Source organism: Rosa rugosa, chromosome 7, assembly GCF_958449725.1.
Source record: "Rosa rugosa chromosome 7, drRosRugo1.1, whole genome shotgun sequence".
Lineage (NCBI taxonomy): Eukaryota > Viridiplantae > Streptophyta > Magnoliopsida > Rosales > Rosaceae > Rosa > Rosa rugosa.
Window position 1 is genome coordinate 23,373,094 of NC_084826.1, and position 12,005 is coordinate 23,385,098.

The 12,005-nt window shown below is 37.6% G+C and overlaps 1 long non-coding RNA gene across 1 annotated transcript; it reads left to right on the plus strand.

Moving 5' to 3' along the window:
- The first annotated feature begins 7,409 nt into the window (after positions 1-7,409).
- Positions 7,410-9,394, plus strand: LOC133722239 (uncharacterized). Its single transcript, XR_009852575.1, has 2 exons — positions 7,410-8,825; positions 8,933-9,394. It is a non-coding gene; the product is annotated as an uncharacterized LOC133722239 (long non-coding RNA).
- Positions 9,395-12,005: the final 2,611 nt, after the last annotated feature.

Below are 12,005 nucleotides of genomic sequence, written 5' to 3' on the forward strand. Positions count from 1 at the left end.
TTGGTGATTTTAGTGACTGATTTTGGGAGTACCTGTGTGGTGACATGTGGGAGTACCTGTGTGGCGATATACTCCCCGTGTGGTGATATGTGGGAGTACCTGTGTGGCGATATACTCCCCGTGTGGTGACATGTGGGAGTACCTGTGTGGCGATATACTCCCCGTGTGGTGATATGTGGGAGTACCTGTGTGGTGATATATGGGAGTACCTGTGTGGTGATATGTGGGAATGACCACATGCAATGGGAATAATTGTAGGTTGTGGGAAAGACCACTTAGGTGATATTGAGGTTAGGGGACTGCGGGGATGTATTCTTCATTGATTTCTGTGTGTTGGCTTGATGCTGCTTTGTGGTTGTTGTGATTGTTGGTTGTTTTGCTTGAGTTAAAAGAAATATGATTTAATAAATCAACCGTTCATTTCTTGTTTACTCATACGAGCTGTCAAAAGCTTACCGGGTTTGGTGTTGTTGCAATCCCGGTACACTATTCAAATTGTGTAGCGGGTAATCCTGCAGGTCAGGAGAATCAGGGCGGTGATCGTACGGGTTAGAGTATTTGTCATAGATTTACAGCAATTGTAATAGTGAGATGAGTTAAGCTCATTTGAGCCTTACAATTTGATTTGGTGAGAGTGTGTTGTAATAAATAAATTGAGGATTTGGTTTATTGTAATATTGAGAGGTGTGAAGTGTGGTTGTTTGTGAGAAAAAATTTCAGGACGTTATTTGTAATTGTTATTATTCATGTTTCGGACTTTGAATTGATTATTCAAAATTCGGGGCGTGACAACAATAAGCTCCATAAGGTACTCAAATTGATTGGAAATTATTGAATATATGCTTGCCCAATGGGTTTGAGATTGGTATAGATCACTTTTGTGTGCTGTGTTTCGTTTGATGAGTTTTATGGGTGATTAGAGTTTGAATTGGATCTTATAATTTGATGGAGGGGTTGTTGAGTTTCTGTATGTGTGGTTGTTCATGTCGGGAATGACAGAGGTGGTGTTGCATGTCGGGAATGACAGAGAGGTTGTTCATGTGGTTGTTGATGGTGTGGAGGTGGTGTTGCATGTCGGGAGTGACGGAGAGAATGGCGGGGTGGGATTGGAGCTGTGATTTGAGAGTGGAGGGCTGGCGGGGTCTGAGTTTCTGATCAATGGTGTATACAAGGGGGTCGGAGGAGAGAACGAGAGTGGTGGTGGCTAAGCCATTGGCGGCAGCGGCGGGGGTGAACTTGGACGATCAGTTCAACAGGCGGAGCAGGGTGAGGAGGTGCCTGCTGTGATTCACCGTGGCCGTAATCGCTTAAGGCGGCGCCGGTGTTCTTCAAGGCCTTGACGTAGCCGGAATGGCCTGCTACTGAGATGATTTGAATCTTGATGATTCAAATCAGGGGAAGAACTCCGAAGAAGAAACCAAAAAAGAAGAAGAAGAAAGAAAGAAATAAAGAAAGAAAGAAAGAAAAAAAATTTGAGGGTAAATCGGTCTTTTTGTCTTCATTAAGTGACTCACGTGCATGGCACGTGCAAAATTTAATGATTCCGTGACGGAATTTGGTCGTAGGTACGATGTTGATACGAAAAAATGAGTCCAGGTATCACATTGATAACTTTGTAAGTTCAGGTATCATTTTGACAGTCCTCACAATGTCCGGACACTGTTGGTGCATTTTTCCCTAAATGTTTTGTTAAGGACTACTTTTTTGGTAGGTAATTTTTAAGTGTGAACAAAGAAATGAACTACTTTTGTATATAATCAAATTATATTGAGGAGGTAATACCTTGGGTATGGGCTGTTTTTGATAGCTTTCTGACCATATTTTCTTCATCTGTATCCGTTTTCTAGATGATCAACCTCACTCTTGGTCATGAAGGCAAATCGAGGCCGTCTTTGCTTTTTCTCTGCTTTCTTCTTCACTATTTTGCTCCTGCATATAGGCGTGTTCATCATCACCGTTAATTAATCAGATCAACTATGCATGTCATCTTTGTGCAAATCTTGAATATAATTAATCAGATTGTACATATATTATACATTACACTCATATATATATAATTAATCAGATTGTACTTATACTTGTGTGATTGTAGTTAGCTATGTCAACATTATACTTATAAGCACATTGTTTGCAAATCAGATAGGCTTTGGTCTACGTAGTTGATATACCAATTTAAAGCTGCAACGTACAGTCTAGATTATGTACTTATAAATAATTTCATGCTTGAATGCAGCAAGATTTGGAGAAGGCTGAAGAGGAGAGAAAGAAATTAAATGTTGATATTAGTCCTTAAGTTAGAGAAGACATCTATGTAGAGGTTTTTGGGTCAGAGAAGCATAACCGAGTGAGGAGACTTGGAATGGGAGTATGTTGGTGTGATGTTCCATATATTCATACTGAGAAAAGATGTATATCAAGCACTTTGGAAGCATTAAAAGCAACAATTGAGGAACAATGCTTGGAGACCGCAAGATTGAGGAGTGAGGCTGAAAAGGAGAGAAATGAAGCTGCTGAGACGAACAAACAATTCACCGTAAAAATGGAGGAGTTTAAGAAGTAGCAAGAGGCAGCTTTGGCAGAGAATATGCAAGGAAGGTGAAGGAACTAGCAACACTTGAAATTGGTAGATGGATGAAAGAAGTTGGTTTTTCAGGGATTGAGATGACACCACAAGTAGATAGTGACTCAATGACAAAGCTTGCATCAGTCCAGGAACAATGCACTTGACCTGTGATTCCAACCCCAGCCATCAATGATGTGTATCGACCCGAAATGCCTCAAACTATTCTAGATTCACAGTAGAAATAAAAGGGTTAATTTTACCTACAGTTATTTAGTTTGATGGCCGTTATGTTTTTGTCTACTTTGAGTTAGTTCTCAAAGCATTTTGATGGAAATTATTCTTGGACAAGGATTATGTTGTTAAAGGGGGAAAATCTTAGTGATATTCCACCTTCAACAACAATGTATTCTAGACAGTAGCCTTGTTTTTTGTAATCCAAAAATTTCATTTGGTACGAAATATATTTTGCTAGGAATGTAAAGAACATCTTGCTATGAATGTAAAGTTTAATATTTTCGATTGAATTGTGGATTTGTTCACTTTATTTTAGTAATTTATTTATTGTAGAGAAATAAAAGTATTATTATGGTCAGGTGGCAAATTAATTAGCAGAAATAATTTTTTTTAAATGTTGTTACTCTTACACACAGAAATTGGTTACAGTTAGCGTATAAGAATTTCACACGGAAATCCGTGGATCAATAAGGTTCCAGGCTTTGACACATAAATCAGAATGAGTTGTCCTCCACGCAGAAACCTGTGTGAGATAGGGTTTACATATTTGACACAGAAATCTGCGTGAAGGAGGGAGTTGTTCACAAGGATTCCTTTTCATTACGGTCATTTATATTTGTGGAGAGATAGCGGGGCCCACGTCTAATAACAGACTTTTAAATCCGTGTGAAATGAGTATTAACCCCCTCCAAACAGCACGGTAAATCAACATGTCCGTGTACCGTAGGTAAAAGCCTTCACACACTGAAATCTATGTGAGAAAGTCTTATTTCACACATATTAAAATCTGAGAATAATTATTATTTTGCTAGTAGTGAAAAGAAAGAAAAAAAATATCTCCACACCAACGGTGACTTTGGTGTGGAGGTTGGACAAAAACGGTGAATTTTCGGTTAAAACGGCTTACCGGTTTTCGTTTTTTCATTCTTCTTGCCGGATTCCTTTTACTCTGGCGGTAAATGGGAGATTTTGGAAGAGGATTTGGAAGGTTTCGATTCCTAATGCAGCAAAAGTGTTTGCTTGGAGGGTGTGTCATGATATTTTACCATCAGTGGAGAGGTTAGCTACAAGGCATATTCAGGTAGAATCTCAAGGATGCGTTTTGTGTGGCGGAGGCAGTGAGTCACTTTACATCTATGTAGAGATTGTCATTTCACGAGACAGGTGTTGCAGGGCTATGTGATCTTGAGGAGGACATGTTTTGATCCACAAGTAGCAGACTGTGATTTGTTGACATGGTTTGATTATTGTGTGAAGACATTATCTCTTACAGAGTTGGGGGTGTTGATTTTCCTACTGTGGAGCATTTGGAAAGAAAGAAACTCACGAGTCTGGGAGGGGAAGAGTGCGTTGGCTTGTGATGTTTTGCTTAGAGCTGACGCTCGTATGCAAGAGTTTCGTGTTCATAACACCAACTCTGTAGTGGCTGGTGCTAGAAGAAGAAGAGTGCAAATATGGGTGGCTCCATCAGGAGGAGTGTTAAAATCAATGTTTATGGCTCCTTTCATCATAACACTAGGTCTGGAGGTTTTGGTTTTGTGATTAGAGATTCAGGTGGTGCCATGTTAGCTAGAGGTGCAGGTCCTCTACGCGGACTGATATCAGTAGAACATGCCGAAGTTTTGGCTTGTAGGAATGCAATTAACTTTGCAATTGATCATGGCTTCGTTCCAGCCCTTTTGGAGACTGACGCACAAGAGGTGCAACGTCAACTAGTTGCCCAAGCCAGCCATAATGCCTCAACCTGGCCTTGAGACGACTTTATGAGGATCTGAGTCTATTCTTGGATTCTCAAAATATTTTGAAAGTTAGTTATGTTAGTAGAAAGGCAAATGTAGTTGCCCACATGTAGAAAGGCTGGATTACTCTGATCACAAACCCCGTAGTGTACGTAGCTATCAAAATTGTTCTTATATTACTCTAAGTATGCTATATTTGGTGTTATGCCTTCTACATTGATCTTAGTCCGGGTTCTTTATCTATCCTTCAAGATTATACACATAGATATGCTTCCGTTGCCACATTGTCCTATTGAAATACATTCAGTTGTTCATGAGCATAAATTAAGAGAAAAAAAAAATACATTGTACTCTGATCCAAGAAGAATAGTTTAATAAATACAGTGAAAATATTACTCAAGTGAACTTTCAAAGTTAATTATATATGTCTATTAATTCACTCTATTGTCCAATTACATCACCGGAAACCTAACATTGACTACAACCAACATCCTCTTCTTTTATCTTTTTGTACTCCTCAGGCCAAGGAAGATCCCTGCTGTTACAAAGAGCAAAAACTGCAGCTTGAATCTGGAGAACAATAGAAAGTTTGAGTAACATTGAGGCATAGATAACCTTCTGTCATAATTGAACCTGGAGGTAATTTTATAAATATAATTATTAATACTTTACCTTTGCTTATCTCATAATTGCTTAATTTGCACTATTAGGATCAAGTGGAAGGACATTGTAGGGATTAAAGAACCAATGGTTCTGTCTTTTCTACAGCATGGTTCCATGTTACTGTGCATTTGTAAAAAATCAATTATCATCAATTTTGCTCTAAGTACCATTTGTTGGCTTAAGTATGTACAAGATAAAAAGCATTTAAAAGTGTTTATATTGTCTACACACTCCAGAAATTCTCAGATCAAATCATCCCATTAGGCATGCACCTTTTACTTGTTGTAATGTTGGACTGTTGCATGAAGAGTGTTTGATCACTAGAAGGACCATTGACTGTTTGGTAGAGCAACAATATTAGAAGAAAAGGCTCAGGTAAATTTGAGAAAGATAGCATTTGGGTAAGGAGGGTGGGCCTAGAGTGCTGCACGGCAGCATAAAGATTATATATTATTTACATGCTATTATATATTGTTTGAAATGATGACATCAGACTTAATTAGATATTATTTCCCTTTTGCTTTGCATGTTTAGCTCAAGAAGCATGGTCATGAGCCCGATCCTATTCAGTTTTTTTATGATAAGCATACACGGAATGACGAAGAAAAAACATGGATTGATGAAGTTGCTGAGCGGACACACGTGAGCTTTTTTTATATATTTCATAATCTGTTGCACACTAAATATAACCAGCCCATAATAAGTTAAGTATTTTCTCTCATAGGCTGGTATGCAAGAGAAGTTGGTAGAAATTGTTGCAGTTGAAGGTAATGAGACTACAGAGATGCGAGAAAGAGCATATGTTGCAGTGATGGGACCTGAGAAACGTCACAGATTTCGCGGTTATGGACTAGGTGTAATACCTGATATGGTGCCTTATCTTCAAATTGATGGTAGCTCATCATCACACAAATCACATGGAAGACATTATGCTAGCTTGCAGTCACAATTTATGGAGTTAGAGTCCAAGTACCAACAACAACAAGAGCAAGCACAGGTGCAGCAAGTTCAAACTCGGGAACAACTCTTGCAAACCCAACGAGAATTGGCAATGTTAAAGCAAATGATACAATCCCAGCAATCTACTCCACCTTCACAACAATCTTCTCAGCCTTTGCAGCAACCATCCTTCCAGATGCCTACTTATCCTCCTCAAATGTACTGGCCTGAACCGCAGATCTATCCTCAAATGCCTTATCAGCCTCAACATGCTTATCCTACCACTGGACTAACTGGATTGCTTATGGGAGATACAAGTGTCCAAGAAAATGATTTGTTGAACCAGCTTAGAGCTTCATCGAATCAAAGCTCTCGTGGATCTGAGCAATAGATTTTTATTATTTCCCTTTTTGATCATTAGATGCTAATTGATAGGCATTTGACTAGATGATTTGTGACTTTTTTAATAACAAGTATTTTGTAGACTCATAGACTTGTATTTTAAGATGCATCAGTAAAGATTTGTTGAACAGGAAATAAATTTATATTATATTTTGTTGCCCAGAAAAAATTTATATATATAATTTATATATGTCGTTAGTTATAGATGGATTCACTGTTTCTTTCCAATGCCAATCGAACTGGTGTACTAGTGGTTAATAATAGATGGATTCTATTATTAATAATATCAAATATTCTAATAAAAAATATATTAAATAAAATATTTCTTCCGTCTCTAAAAGTAATAGAGACACCTTAAATTGTCATTGGCAGTTATTGTCCATGTGGCAGTGAATAAGTAATAGAGACGGAACTTTTTATCTAAGTGTCTCTAATAGGTTTTAGAGACGCAACCTATAGGGAAGAAAGTCTAATTTGTCACTCCTTCTATTAGAGACAAATTTAAGTATATTTTAGTCACTAATATATTTTTAGAGACGTTTTGTGGCGGTCTCTAAAATATATATTGGTGTAGTGGTTAGTAGAAAGGCAAATGTAGTTGCCCACATGTTAGCTGCACATGATGGTACTATTGTGCAGGATTGTTTTTATATTTCAGTCCCTAGCTTTCTAGCAGCTGCTATTGCAGCTGAACTTCCAGTTGTGTAATATGAGTTTATCAATAAAGGGCTTACATCTTTCTATCAAAAAAAAAAAAAAAAAAAAAATCTTTATTAGGGAAAAACAATTCAGATAATCTGAAAATATAATAATAAAATCTGCTCTTCAAATAGCGGGGTGAAATTGGCATCTACCCCTCCCAATTTTTTTTTAAGGGAAATGATGCAAAAGGTCATATTAGAGTATGAAATGATAAAAAGATCACCTAGTTTCCCACTTGATAAAAAGGTCCATAACAAATTGTTAGTAATATTAATATAGTCCTTATAAATGATGAGGTGATGTTAAAAAAGGTCAATTTTTAATTTTTTTGATTCCAAGTATGCCCTTCAAGGCAGTACACGTTTATAACTTTTCATTCAAAATTTTAGATATCTAATTTTCTCTCTCTCTTTTGATCAGAAAGCTTGATTCGATTTGCGCTTGGTCTCTCTCTATGACGATCTGAAATCTCAGTTTTGGATCTTCAATCCAGAGCTTTGTTCTCTTTTTCTCGATCTCTGGCACCATCGCTCTTCGCCTTGATCACGTCACTTTTTCTTCTTCTTCGTCTTTCGCCGTGATCAAGCTGAAACACGTCGCCCTCGGCGAGAATGGAAGGATTGAAATTGCAAGGATCAGATTATGAACAAGGCGAGGTCCTACTCGTTCAGCCAGAAGGCCACCAAGGAGATCTCCTCAGTCGACGATGACATCAACATAAGCTCGCATCTCTCTCCATTTTGATTCAACTTGTTTGATCTGGTTTCGCAATCCTGAATTGTTGTGTTTTGGATCAGAAATTTGAATACTTTAGATACTTAATTGAGTCATTAGGTTAATTCATTTAATTATTGTTTAATTGAATCTTAGGATGATTGATTTCCCTGTTATATGTGTTAAGATGATTGAATCTTAGCTGTAACGCATGAAAATTGTATGGTCTTGCTTCCCTTGTTGATGGGATTTTTGTTATAATTCATCAACAAATTTCTTTGTATTGGCATGTTCTGCCTCATAATCGCCAAGTCAGTTACTTTCTGAGATTGTGGCTTCAAAACTGTGTAACCATAGAGGGAATGGAAAGGTCGTATTTGATGCTGCCAGCTATGTCATTTATTTAGCTCATTTTCAAACCTGACATGATGTGTTTATGGTGGTTCAAGTCTGGTGTGAGATGTTGATATATTATTCAACTTCTTTTCTTGATAATTATATACAAGGGGGTTTATTAGTACGTTGCAGTATCTCTTTGCTTTATAGGCTTGTCAAAATTATGGATTGTTTTACATCTTTAGCATATATTAGGCGTTGTCAAAACTAGGTACTAGAACATACATGCCAGGCCTAAAAGTGTTTTGAAGTGTGGCTCAATTGAAAATTATGTTTTTTGTTATGAAGGAAGTCTGTCTACATGAAGCCATTGTTTTTTAGTGCTTGGAAGAATTATAGTTGATGCTTATCATTCTTTGAATTGGTTTAGTAGAATTTTCAAACTAATGGGCATTGTTGGATCAATCATTTTTAGGAACATAATCAGCTAACTTTGAGATAGCAGCTCTAGGCCGGGTTAACTGATTGATTTTGTTATATTCTTGCTTCTTTTTCTTGATTTCTTATTACCCAATGGTGGATTCAGAAGAGATATCAAGTGTGACTCAATTTAATCCTTGTCAATTGTCTCTGTTTGCAGGGAATTTATGATGATATGAACTTGGGATTTTACCTTGTTGCATATGATGACATTGGGGGCATTTCCTGCCAAAAGGCTTGCAACTCATCTAGTCACATTTGTAGTTTCACTCGGGTCATCAGTAAGCACCCAATCTTTTGGACTACAGGCCCTACTTTTTCCGGTCTCCGTTTGTCCCAAAGGAAGAAAGTTTATATAATAGTCGCATACATATTCGACAAAATGCCGTAGCAGATCACATTCACCAGCTCACAAGAATTGAAGTGGTCTCTTGCATTCTTTGAATTTGTCGGTTGCTTAATACTTTTACACCTAATAGGCTTTTTAGCCTTCCATGACGCAGTAATTTCCTTTGTTGAAGTTAAGACATTATATAATAGGTTTACTGTAATCATATAGCCTGAATTTTGTCTCCAACAATTTAGTTAATGAGTTTCAGAAACTATGTCATTGACCATGTCACTGTCAATCCCTGGCTACGTCACTGTTAACTTCAAGTCACTGGCTAAGTTACTGGCCATGTCACAATCATGAACATGTCACTATCAATCCCTGACGAAATCATTGTTAACATCAAGTCACCAGCAAAGTCATGGACCATGTCACTGCCAATCTATGGCCAAGTCACTGTTAACCTCATGTCACAAATTATGTAACTGATCATGTAACTGACCATGTTACTTACAATGTATGTAACTGACCATGTAACTGATCATGTAACTGACCATGTAACTTACAATGTATGTAACTGACCATGTCACTTACAATGTATGTAACTGACCATGTAACTGACCATGTAACTTACAATGTATGTAACTGACCATGTAACTGATCATGTAACTGACCATGTAACTGATCATGTAACTGACCATGTAACTTACAATGTATGTAACTGACTATGTCACTTACAATGTATGTAACTGACCATGTAACTGATCATGTAATTGATCATGTGACTTACAATGTCTGTAACTGATCATGTAACTGACATTGTCATTGACATGGCTGTTTGGACCCAAAATGACCCAAATGGAACATGAACATGTCAAGTCACTGGCTAATCATTGTTATATTCATGTCATTGACCATGTTACATTGCAAGTCCTTGACCATGTCATTGTTATACAAGTCACTGACATATTTTGGAATTTCAAGTCATAGTTATATCTAGGTCACTGGCCAGGTAATTGTTAACTTCAAGTCACTGGCCATGTCACTGTTAACCTCCGACAAAGTCACTGATGGTCACTGGCTATGTCATTGGTCAAGTTACTGTTAACCTCACCTAGATTCACCTCGAGGAGATTACTCCTCACCCATATTGGTCTTGAGATGATTTCTCTTCACACAGATTCGTCTTTAGGGAATTACTTTACTCCTTACCCAGATTTTCCTTGAGGAGATTACTCGTCACCCATATTAGCCTTGAGAGGATTTCTTCTCACACAGATTAGCCTGTAGGGAATTACTTTACTCCTCACCCAAATCTTCCTTGAGGGGATATCTCCTCACTCAGATTTCTCTTGGGGAGATTGCTCCTCACCTAGATTCCTCTTGAAGAGATTTCTACTCACCTAGATTCACCTCGAGGAGATTACTCCTCACCATATTGGCCTTGAGGTGATTTCTCTTCACACAGATTCGTCTTTAGGGAATTACTTTATGGCTAGAACTTTTGCTTCTTCTTCATAACATTCTTCTTCACTTCCTTGCCTCTGTTTTCTTTTACCCCGGCCTATGTGTCATGTTCGTATATCCTATATAAAATTGTGAAAATCAAAAGATCATTAGTGACTTTGACAGTAATATGATCTGTGACATATTCATGACTGTGACATAACCAGTAAGCATGCTCTCAATCTAATTCATAGGATAAGTACATAACCATGAGCAATAGAGTCTATAATTCTTCAGGGAAACATTAGACAATTCAATACTTGAGCACTTATCTCATCTCTAATGTGCTATACAACTGATCTTCAATCATTCAATTCAATACTCATGCCCATGTTTCAGTACCCATTTTAGATGCAAAATAGATCAATGTCTGTCCGAAAAAGGTACGGAAAATTCAATCATCAAATTAAAGAAATAGCTTAGTAATTTGGAATGCAAAACAACACCCATTAACACCCTCATCTATTTGAGCGTCTTACTGACGAGTCAATTGTGATGCTATTAAAGATCAACATAAACCCAGAACTAAAACCCAATTCACAATTGCAGGTCCATCATCAGGCAAGAATTTTTGAAAATGGTACTAACCTTGACAAAGACTAAACTTGAAAAGTGACGATCAAGTCCTAGAAGTTCACCTCGTGCCAGGACAAGTCCGGGTCGTCGTCGTCGTCAACCCGACGTAGATTATTCTTGTAGAGATCTAGCCCCTAGAGGACGAGGAGGGGCAGCCGGAGAAGCCCTTGATCAGGGTGCGATCGTGTGCGGCGGAGAAGGAGCAGTTGCCGTGGGTATCCAGATCGGAGCCGCTGTGTTTGTGTGAGAGAAATATAAAGGGACAGAGGGACAGAGAGAGATGCGGTGGCAGTTTTTGTAATTATTTGTATTTTCAGTGGTAGGTTGTTAAGGGGAGACCTTAATTATCATAGGAACATTTGTGTATCCTAAATTATAATAAGGCACTTCAAATTGACCTCTTTTATCATTGACCTTATTCATGGCTTTCGTAATCATATCTAATTTATGTATATCCCCTAATAAGTTTCTACTAGATATTCATATTATCAAATGGTTATTACATATTATGATGCTTATGACTAGTGCATCACACGCGTCAATTAACATTTTTATTTGCAAAAAAAAAAAAAAAAAAAAAATTGAGACGCCTTGATTAGTTACAAGTGGATATTAAAACAAAATCGAAGTAATAAATGGAACTATCACCTGTCCAATAACAAAATAGAAAGATGTCGTCGTTGCAAATCCCAAATCGACTCAAAACACACAAGATTAATTGACTTTGCTGATATGCAACATCTAACTCAGACTATTTTTTTTTTTCCTTTACCCAAAGCCTGAAAAGCATTTGATTTAGCAACAAAACTCTCAATAGCAT